Genomic DNA, 18,351 nt, shown 5'->3' with positions numbered 1-18,351 from the left:
GTGTTGTCTTTGCATGCTCGCCTGGAGAAAAGGCTCTGTGCTGTACACCAGCAGCTTTTATCTACTATACTCAACAACCCCCAACAGGTCATGTTTTGGGGATTTCTTTAATCATGCACAGGTGAATTAATCTATTTTACTGGGTCCAGGGGTGTATCTAGAGAGGAGGTGACCCGTGTGCAGTCTCTGGGTGTGGGCCCCCTCCTCTCCCATCCCGTAACCGGCAGCAGCGCTGTTAGTGCTCTGTCTGAGCACATTGAGACTCTGACACAGTGCCAGAGTCGGCAGCGCATGCACAAGTCTCCGAAAAAATAGTGCAGCTGCCATTTTATCGGAGACCTGCGCATGTGCTGTAGACTCTGGCACTGTGCCAGAGTCTATAGTGCTCAGACAGAGCACTAACAGTGCTGATGCCGGCAACGGTGACGGGAGAGGAGAGGGCCCTCGCACAGACACCAGAAATGTACGCATAAAAGAAATGGGTGCAGTGTGGGTTCCCCTGGACTCAGGGGCCCGTTTGCACCGCACACACTGCACCCATTATAGATACGCCACTGACTGGGTCAGTAGTTATCCAACCTGTTTCCACAGACAGAGAACCACTGAGGTACATTCATCACTAGGACAGACTCTTAATTTTATACTTTTCCCAAGAATGGGCTGCAACCTGTCATAACTTGTATTCTCCATTGTATTTTGATATTCATATTGAGCTTTGGTTTATTGTTCATAGGTCATCAGAATAGGATCTATTCTTTGCTAGTTTTCCTTTTTACAAATGTCACTGCCCTTATAAAGCAATGACCTCAACCAGGAGTGCCACATCCACACCCAACTCAGACATGTAAGGACAGGAAAGTGGAACATTACACACATTTCCCTGATTTCTTCACCCAGAAGTTACAAATGTGCATTATCAACAAAACATAGCCAGCAGTTACAACCAATGGGGGTAATTCCAAGTTGATCGCAGCAGGATTTTTTTTAGCAGTTGGGCAAAACCATGTGCACTGCAGGGGAGGCAGATTTAACATGTGCAGAGAGAGTTAGATGTGGGTGTGGTGTGTTCAATCTGCAATCTAATTTGCAGTGTAAAAATAAAGCAGCCAGTATTTACCCTGCACAGAAACAAAATAACCCACCCAAATCTAACTCTTTCTGCACATGTTATATCTGCCTCCCCTGCAGTGCACATGGTTTTGCCCAACTGCTAAAAAAAATCCTGCTGCGATCAACTTGGAATTACCCCCAATTACTTGAATTACAAGTTTGGTATTTAGCAAGGGCCATTGCTTGGTGAGCAGTTTTGGTAAACAGATGGTGAAGAGATAAGATGCAAGTTTAAAACCTACATACTCATGTTCGAAATAGAAAAATTCAAGTATGACTACAGCATATAGTGTAAGCTCCTGTATAAGTAAGTAAACCCTAATTGAGAATGACCTAAAGGTATATGTCTTATTCTAGGTATACTGTCCTATAACATTTACATGTTGTCTAAATCTAATATCTGAATGTCAGTAAGCATGGTTGTATATACAGGTTGAGTATCCCATATCCAAATATTCCGAAATACGGAATATTCTAAAATACGGACTTTTTTGAGTGAGAGTGAGAGAGTGAAACCTTTGTTTTTTGATGGCTCAATGTACACAAACTTTGTTTAATACACAAAGTTATTAAAATATTGTATTTAATGACCTTCAGGCTGTGTGTATAAGGTGTATATGAAACATAAATGAATTGTGTGAATATAGACACACTTTGTTTAATGCACAAAGTTCTAAAAAATATTGGCTAAAATGACCTTCTGGCTGTGTGTATAAGGTGTATATGAAACATAAATGCATTATGTGCTTAGATTTAGGTCCCATTACCATGATATCTCATTATGGTATGCAATTATTCCAAAATACGGAAAAATCCGATATCCAAAATACCTCTGGTCCCAAGCATTTTGGATAAGGGATACTCAACCTGTAATGTGCTTTCTTACATTAAGCATTTAGTAGCACATATATAGAGTAGGCCAATCAATATTTTCAGGTATGTTGTTCACGATGGTATTCTGTTACCAGTAATTGTAAAGCACTGAATAAGCAGAAGGCCAGTGACTTCATAGGCCCGAGTTTGAGTGATCTTGGAATTCTGGCATCCGCATCTGTTGGCGCAGTTCTTATTTGCTGTTAGATAGTGTTCTGGGAGCAATAGGAGAGTAAAGTAAAAGCAATCTGTGTTAGAATACATTATTTCAGTACTATAAAAGTATGATGCAGTAAACTCTGATATTACTACTGTACACTTAAACTGTAAAAGTGCCTATTAATATATTTATGATACACATTAAAAATATTTTTTATTATTAATAAACAATGCATGACTTATGTGTTAATGTACTGACTTACAGCAGTTTAATGTTTCTCTTTCTGTTTGTTTATGGTCGATAGCTATTGAAAATAAGTCAAACTGTGCAGAGACATGATCACAAAAGGGATATTATTTGTATATTATTTATGTACCTGTGGAAGCCATGGATTATATTGTATTAATTGCAAATCACTTCTTCAGTTAGAATAATAAAGCATAACAGACCTTTTTGTAACCCCATTTCATCCAGCCTGTATGTACAGTAACAGGGAAAACATTTGTAAATGAAAACAGAAGTGTACCCAGTTCATTCAAATGATTGTGTACACATATTTTTTTCTTCCTTATCTACACACTATCAAAAAAGTGCTTTTTCGACTCACAAGTCTCCTCTACAAATCATGTTAGTAAAGTCACATGAAAAACAAACAGCTGTTCCAAGTGCTGTAACGTGCTGTTCCTTCTGCAGCTGGCATTCACAGCACCCAATTTGTAACTTTAATAACAGTGCCCTTTATGCCCATGGATATATATTTTTTTTGGGGCGTGAACAAGTTCATGTTCCAATCCAGCAATAAGAAACCAAGGAAAGAATAATAAAAAATAGATAACATGGACATATACTGTGTGACACAAATACCAAAGTTCATACAAAAGATACATATGTCTGTTCCCCTCATCATACCATACCCTCCAACATGACCCATTCCATTAGGTACAAAATGCTCTGTTCCTGAACTTTCTTGCCAGTGGCAGTTACAGAGGTACGGCTGCAGCACAGTCCAAAATTCAAACAGGGGAGTCACATCAACTGCCAGTGAGTATTGCCAGCAATGTTTGGTGTGGCAGTTGGTGAGTCTCCCCATTTGAATTTTGGACTGTGCTGCAGCCTCACCTCAGTAACTGCCACTGGAAGAAAGTCCAGGAACAGAGCATTTTGTACCTAATGGAATGGGTCATGTTGGAGGGTATGTCATACTGTACACATATGGACAGGCTTCTTGCTATACAACGTTTGTAAACCTTTACTCAGTGTAATAACTGTATGCTGCAGCCTCATACCCAGGGATTGGTTGTCTGAGACAGCCTTGGGGTCCAGTGAGGTGACCAGGAAAACTTGAGATTCCTGCCTATACAATACATATCTTCTCTGTTTATGAAATGAGTCTCCAGAAGTATTCCATAGCATTTCTATGGTCATATCCATTTCCTAGACTTTGTAACTTTGTCCTAAAATCAATTTGCACATGAATTTGTGTTGTTCTTTTTTTTGCATATAGGTGTAATGGGCATTACTGGGCCCTGATGTGTCAACCAGAAAAACAGTCAGGACCGTGGTGCAATTCTCCCTAACACCACCAGGAGAACAAACCTGGAAAAGAGAAAGGGGACAGATCTAAACCCATAGACACACCACATATGTGTGTACAGGATGAGGGAATGAGGCGACTGAGTTACTTCCTGACACACTTGTCCTGGCTTCTCTAGCCTGGGTATGAGTGTCTTCAGCAGGGAAGAGTTCTCCCACAGCTACCTTACTCACTTGAGTGAGATGGCCAGACAAGGGGGTCAATTTACTAAAAGTCGACTTTTGGTCTAGTTTAAAACAACATCGACCAACTTCCCCACAAAATCTGTTCAAAATAGATTGTTTACTAATAGTCGATATTTGGTTCCATTCTGATTTCGATGGTGCATTGGTTTCTATTTGAATTTATATTTGCAGTTATTAATGTGTTCTATTCACCCTCAATGGAACAAAAAATCAACCAAAAATTGTCACAATGTACAGTAGACACAAAACTGAACAAAAATTGACAAAATATACAAAATCATTCCTATTGGCTAAAACATGTCACATGCACTGTATTACCCACAAACACCTTCATTCCAGTGATAATTTGCATATCCATGAGTTTTTCAAATCATTACTGTGCCTTTAAATCCCATGATTATAGTGCCCTAGTGCCCCACATGCTTCTCACCCATCATATTGAGGTTTCAGGCAGTTCCACTCAAAAATAACTGTTTCTCATGGTTCTATTGAAAGAAAATTGCATTTTATTTTTTAAATCAACGGTTAGTAAATGAGTGCTTTCTATTGATTTCTATGTAGATGTACTGATGGTCTTTTTGAAGTTCTATTTGTGTGTGAAGTCTAATTTCTGGTGATTTAGAGGGGATTTTGAGTCGGTTTTGCCTTAAGTAAATATACAACTTTCAAAATCATCACCAAATCACCACACAATCATCAGGAACAGAATCTTGACCCTTAGTAAATTTACCCCTAGGAGTAAATGCAACACCGACCTAAATTACTTACTGGATTGTACATCACATCATATTCACTGACTTCCACTGCTCTACTGCATGTCATGCTCATCAACAGAAAACAGTGCTCCCACAACCAGTCTATCCCAATTAACAGATATTTTATAGCACTCACATTAAACAGACAACAGGCTCAGTGACCTGACGGCTAATAACTGGTCAATACGCTGCTCAACAAACAACTACTTCTAGGTATGGTGTACCACTTTATATTGCTATAATTATAATCACATGGCACAACAGCATTTACAGGTGACAACCAAGAAACAGAAAACATTAATGTACCACAAACATTGAATCACCAAAAGCATACCTTTAATGGTGGACTATCTATTGGGGAATGTATTTGCAGGTTGAATACAGTGAGTTTTCTATGCTAAATTACTGCTTTGTCTTAAAAAGGGTTAATAACCCTTTAAGTACTTGCACATAGTGAACAATGGTGTCAGTCCCACGGCCAGTATAATCCGTAGTGGGACAAGGGTTTGTGCAGGTCGCTTTTGTAGCCTAGTGGGGCATGGATAGTAAAAGGACCTTACCTCCTGAACAAATCCTCTACTTCTGTGTCCATCTGTCATCTTCAACAGCACCTTCTTCTTGGAGTTATTCTCCATACTTTAGCTCTTGTAGTCTCTCTTCTTGCCTTGAGTATAATATATTTTCTGCTCTTCACAGCTCTGCCTCTTTTTCCTTTGTCCCAGACCATCAGAGATTGCCAGTACACACTGATTTAATGAGCAAAGGAGCAATTCAGTCCTTTATTAAACTGCACAGGGTTGCGAATTATATCTTCTGATTGACCATAAGAGCAATTGTACATACACACTAAACAATATGCACAGTTTGTTGTTCCAATATTACAAATTGAGACGATCATGTTAAAGTGTGTACCTGGCCTGATAGGCCCTACACACTGGGCGATATTACTGAAAGATATGAACAATCTCGTTCATTAATGAACGAGATACTGTTCATATCTTTTAGTGTGGAGGCACCAGCGATGAACGATGCGCGCCTCCGCGCTCGTTCATCACTGGTGCCTCGTCGCTTGTGCATGCAGGCCAATATGGACGATCTCGTCCATATTTGCATGTACTGCTGTGGTGCTGGGTGACGGGGGGAGTGAAGAAACTTCACTCCCCCCATCACCTCCCCCCGCCACCGGGTCGCCCATCTGCCATATCAGAGGTTGCGCAGTTCGGCAGCGGGTCGCGCAGTGTGTAGGGCCCTTAGAGTTGGAAGAATAATATCTGTTGATTTGGTTTTCCAGTGTGACTTTTTTCTCCATGCTATTGTTTAAGAAGCTTATTAGTTACGGGTGTACTGGTGTGGTGTAGCTCCCTAGGTCCCCAGAGGCTCTGCTATAATCCTTCTATGACCCCAGTTTAAATATTATTTATCACCATCTGAAGTTCCTCTTCTGTATATAAGAATTCCTTTGTTTTGTGAGGCCACATACTGTTTTATAGATTATTGATGTCTACATATAGACTCCTAAGGATCATTTACAGAGACAAGGGAAACATGGATGGGATCCATAATATGGATATATTACAGTTTTGATTAACATATATGCCTAAACATTTGGAATCAGGTTGTGATGTTTACAGATACTAAGCTTACTGCCTTTTGAAGTATCAATAAGTGAATTACTAATGTAATTATAGCTATAGCATTCTGGATCTACTGTACTAAATAGTAGTTACATTTGATTATGTTGTGGCTGCTATTTTCAACATTGTTATAATATGTATGATTTTCTAGGTGAGTGTGAAGTATCATACAGTAATAAGTTCGAGGATACAGCTTGCAGAATCACAGGGTGTCTGCATTGTGATATACTGTAGCTAGCAGAAATAGCAGAAATGCCAGAAGCAGTGGTGTACATTACCACATTCATTTAAGTGTCAGCAATTGCAAAAGATGTTGTAGTATTCAAACAGGTATCTCAAAACAAAGCTCAAAGAGTCATTGTAAGACAGTTTTTAAAATGTATGAACATAAGTAAAAGTTATAGTGATGATGTCACCAGCGAAGGTATTATTCTAGTTGGTTTCAGAGAAAAGCAGGAGTATCGACAGCTAAGGTGTATGTTACCACAGTAAGCCAATTCTCAGATTAAGTAATAGTTTACTCTAAATAATCACGCAGGTATTTCAAAATAGATGATAGTTCTCAGATTTATTTCTGAAAATTGCATATTATCCGGGTATATAGATAAAAATAACATGAGCCTGATAAGATAAGTAACGCTTCTGCTGGTAGGTTGCTGGAAAAGTTTGTATCCTGTTGTTGGTAAGCGTGGAAGATGACTAGAGTACCTCAACTCCAAACATGGACACTAAAGATGATGCGCGTTTCACCTGGGTGTGGTCTGTGATCATATTACCTCTAGAAAACACCACCAACTGAATGCTATCGGCTTCATTTACGTTAACATAGACCTGTATAGTTTGTTACTCAATAGATTATCAAATATCTTTCTTTATATAATGCAATTACTTTGCTGAATATAACACACTTTGCTCTTTGACCGTGATGTAGTTAGCATGGTGCTCATGGTGCAGGAGGACAGAAGACTGGCGCTGGAATTTGGACAGTTAACATCCCGAACCGTACAGTAAGTATCAGGGGGAGGAATGAGTTAGGCTGCTGGAGGGGAGGGAGGGTTAGGGTTAGGCTGCAGGAAGGGCGGGTTAGGCTGTGAGAGGGGAGGTTAGGGTTAAACCGTGAGATGGAAGGGTTAGGGATAGGCTGCATGTGTGGAGGGTTAGACTGCGTGGAGGAGAAGGATTAATGTTGTGTTCTTTATGAAACACTGTCTGTCAGGATGTCAGTGTCGGTATTCTGACCACCATCATCCTGAACACTGGGATCCTGTGTCATACCCCTTTAACTAGATGTTGTACAGGTGTAGCTATAGGTCCTGGAGGTGAAGGAGAGGGAAGAGACCTGGATGACAAGGTCCTGGTTGAGGGAAGACAATAAACTCTAGAAATATGGTATAGATATGCTTAAAATCCAGAACTCAACCAGCATAATATTGATGCCACCTAGTAAAGGGTAACATATCACAGTAGGTAGTACAGCAACAACAACATCAACAACAACAACAACAACAACAACAACAACAACAACACCACAGTGAAAGTACCAGTAACCAGAAAGGTATAACATTGCCAGATACCTGCAAAAAAAGCAAAGAGCTAATAAGAGCTTAATTATCATATATAATATCATTGCCATAATAATGGTAAAATACAGAGTAAATATAAAGATTCAGCAGTATACACAAACCCAGTGGGTAAAAATAACAAAAAACAAAACAAAATATATCTGATGTGGTGTGGGAGTATTATGTCACTGTGACCACTGGGTGGTAATGAAGGGAATGAAGGGAATGCTCATCAGAGCAACATATAATGTCCAGCTAAAGGGGAAAAATATTGAAATGGGCACACGCTACAACTGCACCACTTCCAGAATAACAAAGTAAAAAAGTAAACTAAGGTTTATTTTAAATTTGTATTTGCATGTTTCTTTTTATTTTGGTATTATGGAGAGAGATTTTAGGGGTTAATGACCATTATGGCGGGATTTCCTTATTAATCACACACAACTTTCAAGTTATAGGCAAGAGCCCCACTAGTTTTTAATGTAGGGTCAGTAGTTTATGTGACTTGAGCATGCTATTATATTTTTTCCATAAAAGTTGGGTGTGCAAAATTTCACATAGATTTTAGTCATCTATGGTCAAGAGAACATTAATGAATTAATTCTACTTTAACTATAGTGATTGTAATTCCTTTTACAAATTGACTGTACAGGGATATATCATACCTCGCACCTACATATGCAAATTCTCCAAAAATAGATCACATGTACAAACTCTTATGCCTTAGGGAATTCTTTTTCTTTATCTTCAGCCTGTTCTGTCTCTTGCTTGATCAATTTGTTCCTCAAACCAGTGGCAGGATTACTGATGGTGGGCCCAGGTGTAAAAATTTCCTTTGAATCCCCAGGAAACATAGAAACATAGAATTTGACGGCAGATAAGAACCACTTGGCCCATCTAGTCTGCCCATTTGTCCCAGAGGTATCAATCGTTCACTGTGGTTATCACGCCAGTCAGTGTGCCCTGATTCTACATATGGAAAAGCATCATCATATTCTTTGAAAAAATCAAGCAAGATTTAAAAAAACAAATGGCGGTTTCAAAACTAAACATGAATTTGTTAATTAGACTTGTAGCATCGTTGTTCTTGCTGATGGCAATGATTATGAAGATAATGATGTTCATGATGATTATTAGGACTGTAGCTGCACATGATGACAAAGGGCAAGCTGTAAGTGACTCTCAGGGACTGATTCAGAGTTTCACATAAATCGGCCGCAGTTGCAGGTGCATTCTGTAGTCAGAAATAAATGCAAATATCCAGAGTTGACCACATCTATGTGACTACACTAGGCCTATCAATCTGCTTTCGAAAGTAGCCACCATCACTATCAACTCACATTTACACCAGCCCCATCCTTGGTGCAAGAGACGGATCTCTCCATATGCACCACTCTGTCCGCAATGCGGTCTACACACCCATATCATGCCCTCTGCACACATATCCCATGTATGACCACCCAATTGGCCCCCGTTACACTCATTTGTGCAAGTCCATCTGCTTGCAGACAGACTTGCACAATTCAAATTCATTACTCAGAAATAAATTTAGTCAAATTCACAAGTGAATGCTTTTACAAATGATGATTTAAAGGGATTCACCCGTGTATGTGAGTCGGTGAACAAGTATGCACACAATTTACTGCTGATAATGCATTTTTGTCTTTATTTTCCAGTTAGCATCTACCAATTCATGGCTTAGATCTTCGGACTTAAAATGCCTACACATGTTCTATGAAGACAATCAGTACAAAGTAATGTAGCTGTAGCTAGTAACTCCATAATGCCATAAAGTGTTCAATGTATGTGATTTCTCATTGGCATCCTGCAAACTACAACTACTATTCAGAATTCACACTAAAGTATAATTTAGCAGTGTATGTAAATGTATTTGTATAATATTAGTACCTGCTTATAGCTGATATTTTCTCTTCTGAAGATATTGGTCAGTGGAGTATAGTTTATTGAGCGTACATGGACTGGTGTTTACTTAACACAGGGTAATTTAAGTCCTTTGATTAGCTGTCCAATTGGCTTTAGCTGAAGTCTTTGACCTAGTATATGTTTGCATTCAGTTATGGGGCAGTTGTCTGAGTTTGGAAATATACGAAGTTTGGAAATTACTAGTGATGAGCGAGGTTCGGTTTTACTCGGTTTTACTCGGTTTTACTCGGTTCTCAAAACGGCATCTTATTGGCTATCCAAAACACGTGACATCCGTGAGCCAATAAGATGCCGTTTTGAGAACCGAGTAAAACCGAGTAAAACCGAGTAAAACCGAATCCGCTCATCACTAGAAATTACATAGTTAGGAAAATATTAAAATAAAAGTTAAACCAACAGTTGAACAAACATTGGAAACCAGTTAATATCACCATTTAACTTGCATTTTCCTTATGCACTTACCTAACTATCTATACTTCTATTTTAAAAACACCATGTACCACAAACTGTTTTTCCTAATAGCACTTCATGGTATCATCTATAAAATGGCAACATCCTTCACTATTCCTGTTAATCATCACTCTGTACACATTGCATCCTCATTAATCCACTCCCCTCTTATTAACACTCATGAGCTTTTAACCTATCTATGTACACTAACTGAAACATCCTCAACCAGTCACCATAAGAAACTATCACACACCTCCCCCAACTATACCTATCTCTCTTCTTCTGCTTCTACTAGCTGGTGACATATCCCCAAATCCAGGTCCCATCCACATGCCACGCTCACATTCAGCTGATTCACAATGGAATATAAATCCAACAAACCTTATAAACATCATATGTCTCCCATCTCCCTCCAAGTCACTAAAATGTGCTTTATGTAAAGCACACTCTGTTTGCAACAAATAAATATCTATTCATGACCTATTCATTAAAGAAAACTCAATATGCTAGCTATAACAGAAACATGGCTCACACAATCAGACACTGCCTCCTCTGCAGCACTTTCACATAATGGCCTCATCTTCACCCTCCCCCCAGGCCTGGTAGCAGTAAAGGAGGTGGGGTTGAAATATTACTGTCCACATCTTACACACACACCATTTTACCACCTGCTCCCTCACTCGCATTTACATAATTTGAAGTACATTCTATTAGGATTTTCATCCCTTTCTCTCTGCGTGTTGCAGCTATCTATCTACCTGGGCAGCCCAAAAAGTTTCTGGAAGATTTTTCTGCTTGGCTCCCTCACTTTTTATCCTCTGACATCTCCACCATCATTATGGGCAATTTCAATATCTCTATTGACAGTCCACAATCTCTCCCAGCCTCCAAACTACTCTCTCTCTCTAACCTCCTCTCTTGGCCTCTCACAATGGACTGACTCCCCTACTCATCAGGAGGGCATCTGCCTTGATCTTGTATTTACCAGACTATGCTCTTTTTCTGAACTTACTAACACTCCTTTCCCTCTCTCTCAGATCACAACCTTATCATTTGCATGCTCTCCATTACTTCAAACTCAATGTTCCTGAAGTCTACCAAGCTGCCTCTAACCCGCAGAAATATTAACACTATTAATTTTCAACAACTATCTACCTCACTGCAACCACTGCTCTCACCAATTTATACATTCACCTCTCCTGAGGCTACTGTATCACACCTTAACCAAACTCTAGAAACAGCACTTGATGAAGTGGCTTCAGCTACCCATCACACTCCACATAGACTTAGTTGTCAACCGTGGCACTCTAAATACACAAGACACCTACAAAAACTCTCACATAAAGTAGAATGCCAGTAGCGTAAATCTCGTAGTCCAAGTGACTTTCTCACATATAAGACCATGTACCACTCTTATCGTAATGCTCTGCACACTGCCAAACAAACATATTTCCAATCTCTCATCTCTGCTCAAGCCTCTAACCCCAAGTGTCTTTTTAATATATTTAAATCACTTCTTGTCCCTCCCTCACCCAACCTACCATCCACTATCAGTGCGCAAGATCTTGCTTCCTATTTCAAGGACAAGATTGATAAGATCTAAAATGAAATGGCATGTTCTTCCACAGCCAGTGACCTGCTCAATTCCCTTCTTGAACCCTCTAACACCTTCTCTTCATTTGATCCTACAAATGAAGATGAAGTATCTGCACTCTTCTCATATGCCTACTCTATTACCTCTCCCCTTGACTCTATGCCCTCGCAAATTAGTAAAGCTTGTCTGCTGTGCTCATCCCAACCTTAACTAAAACCTGTAATCTCTATCTGTCTACTGGTATCTTTCCTTCTCTGTACAAGCATGCAGTGATTACTCCCATTCTGAAAAAACAAAACTCTAACCCCAAATCTCTCTCAAACTACCGTCCCATCTCTCAGTTCCCAGGTACCTTCAAGCTACTTGAGAGACTTGACTACACTCGCCTCACACACTTTCTTAACTCACACAGCTTACTGGACCCACTTCAGTCAGGATTTTGTGCCCAACCCTCCACAGAGACAGCACTGACTAAGGTAGAATGATTTGGTCACTGCTAAATCTAAAGGCCATTACTCACTACCTATTCTCCTTGATCTCTCTGCTGCTTTTGACATTGTTGACCACTCTTCTCATACAAACACTACAATCCCTAGGTCTTCAGGACACAGCCCTTTCTTTGTTCTCATCCTACTTATCTAATCACTTCTTCAGTGTTCATTTCTCTGATTCCACCTCCTCTTCGCTACCTCTCTCAGTTGGAGTACCGCAAGGCTCAGTCTTAGGCCCCCTGCTTTTCTCTATCTATACCACATATCTTGGCATACTAATCAATGCTTTTGGATTTCAGTACCATCTGTATGCAAATGATACTCAAATCTACCTGTTCCCCATATTTGTCACCATCTGTATTGGGCCGTGTCACTGAATGCCTTTCTTGGATGAGATCTTGCCACCTCAAACTTATTATTTCCAAAACAGAATTAATTATATTTCCACCGGCCAATAGTAGTTACCAACCTGTTATCTCTATCACTGTTGATGACTCAGCAATCATCCCTACCCCACAAGCTCGCTTCCTAGGTGTCATTCTAGACTCTGAACTGTCCTCTGTTCCCCACATTCAATCTGTCCCAAGATCATGTTACATACATCTAAGAAACATATCCAAAATAAGACCATATCTTACGCAAGACACAGCAAAAACTCTAATCCATGCTCTCATTATTTCCCGCATTGATTATTGTAATAGTCTCCTGACTGGTCGTCCCAAACATAGGCTCTCACCACTACAATCCATTTTGAATGCAGCTGCAAGGCTAATCTTCCTCGCTAGACGTTCATCGTCTGCAGATCCACTCTGTCAGTCCACTCTACAGTATTAAATATAAAAAAATACTTTTACTTACATACAAGGCTATTAACCAAACTGCACCAACATACATCTCTTCACTTATCTCAAAATATCTCCCTACCCGACCTCTACGCTCTACACAAGATCTGTGTCTCTCATCCACACGCATTACTTATTCACACTCAAAATCACAGGACTTTGGGGGTAAGTCAGACCTGATCACTCGCTAGCTAGTTTTGCAGCGCTGTGATAAGGTCAGAACTACGCATACGTATGCACCGCAATGCACAGCTGCGTCGCACAGGTCCAAAGTGGATCACCACTCAGTGATGGGTTTGTGTGAAGAATCCATTTGCATGGGCGATCGCAAGGAGATTGACAGGAAGAAGCCATTTGTGGGTGGCAAATGACCATTTTCTGGGAGTGGTTGGAAAAACGCAGGCATGTCCAAGCGTTTGCAAGGAGGGTTCCTGACGTCCATTCTGGTCCCGGACAGGCTGAAGTGATCGCAGTGGCTGAGTAAGTCCTGGGCTATTCAGAGACTGCACAAGATCTGTTTGTACAGCTCTGCTACACATGCGTTCGCACACTTGCAAAGCGAAAATACACTCCTCTATGGGCGGCGACTATCTGTTTGCAGCAGTGCAAAAAACCCCTAGCGAGCGATCAGGTCTAAATTAGGCCCTTTATCCGGGCTTCACCCACTCTTTGGAATGCCCTCCCACGCACAATAATACTCACCTCTAGTCTCCAAACCTTTAAACGTTCCCTGAAAACTCACCTCTTCGACAAGCCTATCAAATTCCAGACCCACCCACATAACCTTCAGTGCTTCCCTATCTAATTACATCCTCTCTGTACAGTACACATAACTTGTCTTTCTTTACTCTCACACCCTCCTGAACCTTGGCCAACATTGCTGGGTGATCATATCATACAACCCATTAAGAACCTAGCAATCTGGTGGACCATTATGCAATAGGTAGCATCTATCCTTGTGTATCAATGCCTATTTCCCTATAGATTGTAAGTTTGAGAGCAGGACCTTCCTACCTCTATATCTATCTGTTTTTACCTAGTTTTATCCTACTTTATTACTGTTCTAATTGTAAAGCGCAACGGAATATGCTGCACTATATAAGAAACTGTTAATAAATAAATAAAAGTGGTAAAGGGCTTATACCGTATACAGTATACATTTATGAGAACACCTCATTAACGGTAATCAGTATTGGATGAGTGAGAGAGACTTCAGTGAAGGCTTGTAGATTTTATTACTTTGAAAAAGATCCCAAGTGAAAATGCTTTGCTTTTGTGTTTTCTGATTATGCTTTAGAGAAATATGTGCATGTATATAAATTATATTTCAGTAATTACCACAAGTTTTAGACATATGGTGAAATCGTTTATAATAGCATTGTTCTGCCTTTCATTTTGTACAATACTATTTATTATTAAGAGCTGTTTGATATTTTTCTTGACTGGCTTTATTGTCATACGAAAAATAAATGAAAACACAAATACTTTGAGTCACAGGTGAGTATTGTATTTTGAACTAATAAAATAAAATGAAACATATGCAAAAATACCAAAAATGAGAATAACCATTTATTTTCATTTTTTAACCACTTAACTGATGATTTTTCATTTAAAAACTGTTCATAATATTGCTTTAAAAAAAATTATATATATATATATATATATATATATATATATAGTTTATAGTAAAAAGTATTTTTTTTTAAATATTTAAATGTTATATTATGCACATCTACAGAACGGAACTCCTCATGAAAAACTGGGGGGCACAGTGGGTCAGCGCAATCGCATGTGATCTGACCATGCCAGTTAAGTAGTTAAAAGGCAAATAATTTTTTTTCACAGTGATAAGAAAGTTACAGTACACTGTTTTATCCTTCTCACAAAAGTGAAAGTGCAACCCATCCCACTGAAAAATGTTCTGTCATTTTCAGAATGTTCCTACTACCTCTTTAACATGTGACAGCTTGCCTTAGCTTCAGCCAGAGACTTCCTAAATTACCTTGAATGGAAATAGTTGTTTACCCTGAGGCATGAACTGTGGAAATAAATCAATTCCTAAGTAAACACTGGTATTTCCAAAAGCTTGGAAAAATGTGTTTTTTGAGAAAAGGGAGCCTTCCGATGTACACAAATATAGTAGTGCACCATTAAGTGGTACAAGATACTGTAATCACAGTATACAGAACTGAGCACATTTGCTCAGATTAGGGTCAGTTTTCTTCAAGTTATTATTTGAATTCAGTGTACACATACCTCCCAACTGTCCCGATTTTCGCGGGACAGTCCCGTTTTTTGGGGGACTGTCCCGCTGTCCCACCCGCGGGCCGCAGTGTCCCCGGTGGGGGGGGGTCAGTTGGGAGGCTCTGTGTCTCGCTGCCCTGCTTAGCAGAGCAGCGGTGAATAGAAGCACAGCGTCTATTCACTTGAGTCAAAGGGAGAGGGAGCATGCCAGCGGCTCACAGAGCGCTGGGTGTGCCCCCTTAGTGATGAAAACGGGGCGTGGCTCGCGATCGCGGGTCCTCCCGTGAAACCACACCCCTTTTATTAGGCCATACCCTTTTTTAGGGAACGTGCGCGGCTTCGCCACGCTTGTGTCCCTCTTTAGACAACCAAGAAGTTGGGAAGTATGGTGTACATATGTTTTGTGGAAAATCCACGGTGCAGACATAATGGGGCAGATGTATTAACCTGGAGAAGGCATAATGAAGTGATAAACCAGTGATAAGTGATAAACGCAGAAGCCAATTAGCTCCAGTATGTAAATTAACAGTTAGGAGCTGATTGGCTGGTGCGTTTATCACCTTGCACTTATCGTAGGTGGATATATAGGCTTGAACGGCCTTTTGCTGCTCCTCCATCCTCTGAAGCATATAGAGTGTTGAATTCTACCTCGTTACCACCTCTTGCTTCAGATGATAGCAAGGCAGGTTCAGGTGTGTTTGATGGCGCTCCAGTCTTCAGCATGTGGTGGCTGAATGTCAAAAGTAGGGGAAAATGAGCTAAGCGCTCAGTGAGTGGTGGTGTATAGATGATTATCAGCAGCAGCTTGGGAAGGGAATGCCAATCCCCAAAAGCACACTTAGATAGAAAAAATTACCAAGTTGCGCTAGACAATCAAATAAAAAAGCATTTATTTTAATGCATAAAATGTATTATGATAACAACAATTCTCCCGGGAGTACAATACACACTTTAGAATGACATCTCTATAACTGTAGACCTACTGCTAATTTTATAACAGAAGTACAAATTAGTACTATTCCAGAGCTTATGACCCCAGGGATATCACTTTAAATAGAATATTACCAACAGAAATGAATATTATCTGTTAAAATAAAAAATAAAAAGTCTGTGTTGACATACATAAACTCACTTGGTCCACATGAATACCGAACAGTCCTGATCATAGATAACTGTGAGCTTAATCCAATGATCCTGTAGTAGACCGGACTTTTATAACATAAAATAGAAACTTATGTAGTTGATGCTGTGAGCAAATGCATAATTGGTAAACCACTGGCCGCTGTGACAAGGGGGAGAGCCCGGAGCAATGTTGCTGCGGTCAGCCGCTGGCTCCTGCACGGGGAGTGGAAAGCCGTACCTGAAGTGACCGCCGGACTGGATGAAATGCGGCTGTGTATAGCTGACACGCGGCTGCAGTATCCGGACGGTTGGCTGTTACCTTGCGTGGTACAATGTATGGGCTCTCAACAGCAGGCGGCTGACCTGTGCTCCCACGGGCAGCTCCGATTGAGCCTCCCTGCATTTGCCAGTGTGTATAGAAGATGGATGAACACTCAGGCGGCGGCTGGTCCGTAATCAGTGGTATACCGTAGTAGCAATATTAATGAAGATAGCTGATCTCCCGCACAGAGTAAAGCTGGATGAGGCTCCAAGTGAGGTTAGCAACAATAAGCACCTGTATCCACCGCCTGAGTGTTCATCCATCTTCTATACACACTGGCAATTGCAGGGAGGCTCAATCGGAGCTGCCCGTGGGAGCACATGTCAGCCGCCTGCTGTTGAGAGCCCATACATTGTACCACGCAAGGTAACAGCCAACCGTCCGGATACTGCAGCCGCGTGTCAGCTATACACAGCCGCATTTCATCCAGTCCGGCGGTCACTTCAGGTACGGCTTTCCACTCCCCGTGCAGGAGCCAGCGGCTGACCGCAGCAACATTGCTCCGGGCTCTCCCCCTTGTCACAGCGGCCAGTGGTTTACCAATTATGCATTTGCTCACAGCATCAACTACATAAGTTTCTATTTTATGTTATAAAAGTCCGGTCTACTACAGGATCATTGGATTAAGCTCACAGTTATCTATGATCAGGACTGTTCGGTATTCATGTGGACCAAGTGAGTTTATGTATGTCAACACAGACTTTTTATTTTTTCTTTTAACAGATAATATTCATTTCTGTTGGTAATATTCTATTTAAAGTGATATCCCTGGGGTCATAAGCTCTGGAATAGTACTAATTTGTACTTCTGTTATAAAATTAGCAGTAGGTCTACAGTTATAGAGATGTCATTCTAAAGTGTGTATTGTACTCCCGGGAGAATTGTTGTTATCATAATACATTTTATGCATTAAAATAAATGCTTTTTTATTTGATTGTCTAGCGCAACTTGGTAATTTTTTCTATCTGAATGTCAAAAGTGTCCTGCAATTTTTAGGGCCACCGACAGCATTTCCTGCACGCCCCTGTCATTTTTCAAAAAATTCTGCACCACCAAAATAATTGTATGTGCAAAACATGGGATGTGCTGGAATTTGCCCAGATGTAATGCACACACAATATTGGTGGTGTTGTCCGATATCACAAATCCCCAGGAGAGTCTAATTGGGGTAAGCCATTGTGCGATGATGTACCTCAGTTTCCATAAGAGGTTGTCAGCGGTGTGCCCTTACAGAAAGCGGTGATACATAGCGTAGCCTGCCTAGGAATGAGTTGGTGTTTGTGAGATGCTGCTATTGGTGCTGCTGCTGTTGTTGCTTCGGGAGGCAATACATCTACCCAGTGGGCTGTCACAGTCATATAGTCCTTAGTCTGCCCTGTTCCACTTGTCCACATGTCCGTGGTAAAGTGGACATTGGGTACAGCTGCATTTTTTAGGACACTGAGGACACTTTTTCTGACGTCTATGTA

This window comes from Pseudophryne corroboree, chromosome 2 (genome assembly GCF_028390025.1).
Source record: "Pseudophryne corroboree isolate aPseCor3 chromosome 2, aPseCor3.hap2, whole genome shotgun sequence".
NCBI classification, from domain to species: Eukaryota; Metazoa; Chordata; class Amphibia; order Anura; family Myobatrachidae; genus Pseudophryne; species Pseudophryne corroboree.
The sequence above is the reverse complement of the archived record's forward strand: the minus strand, read 5'-3'. Positions refer to the sequence as shown.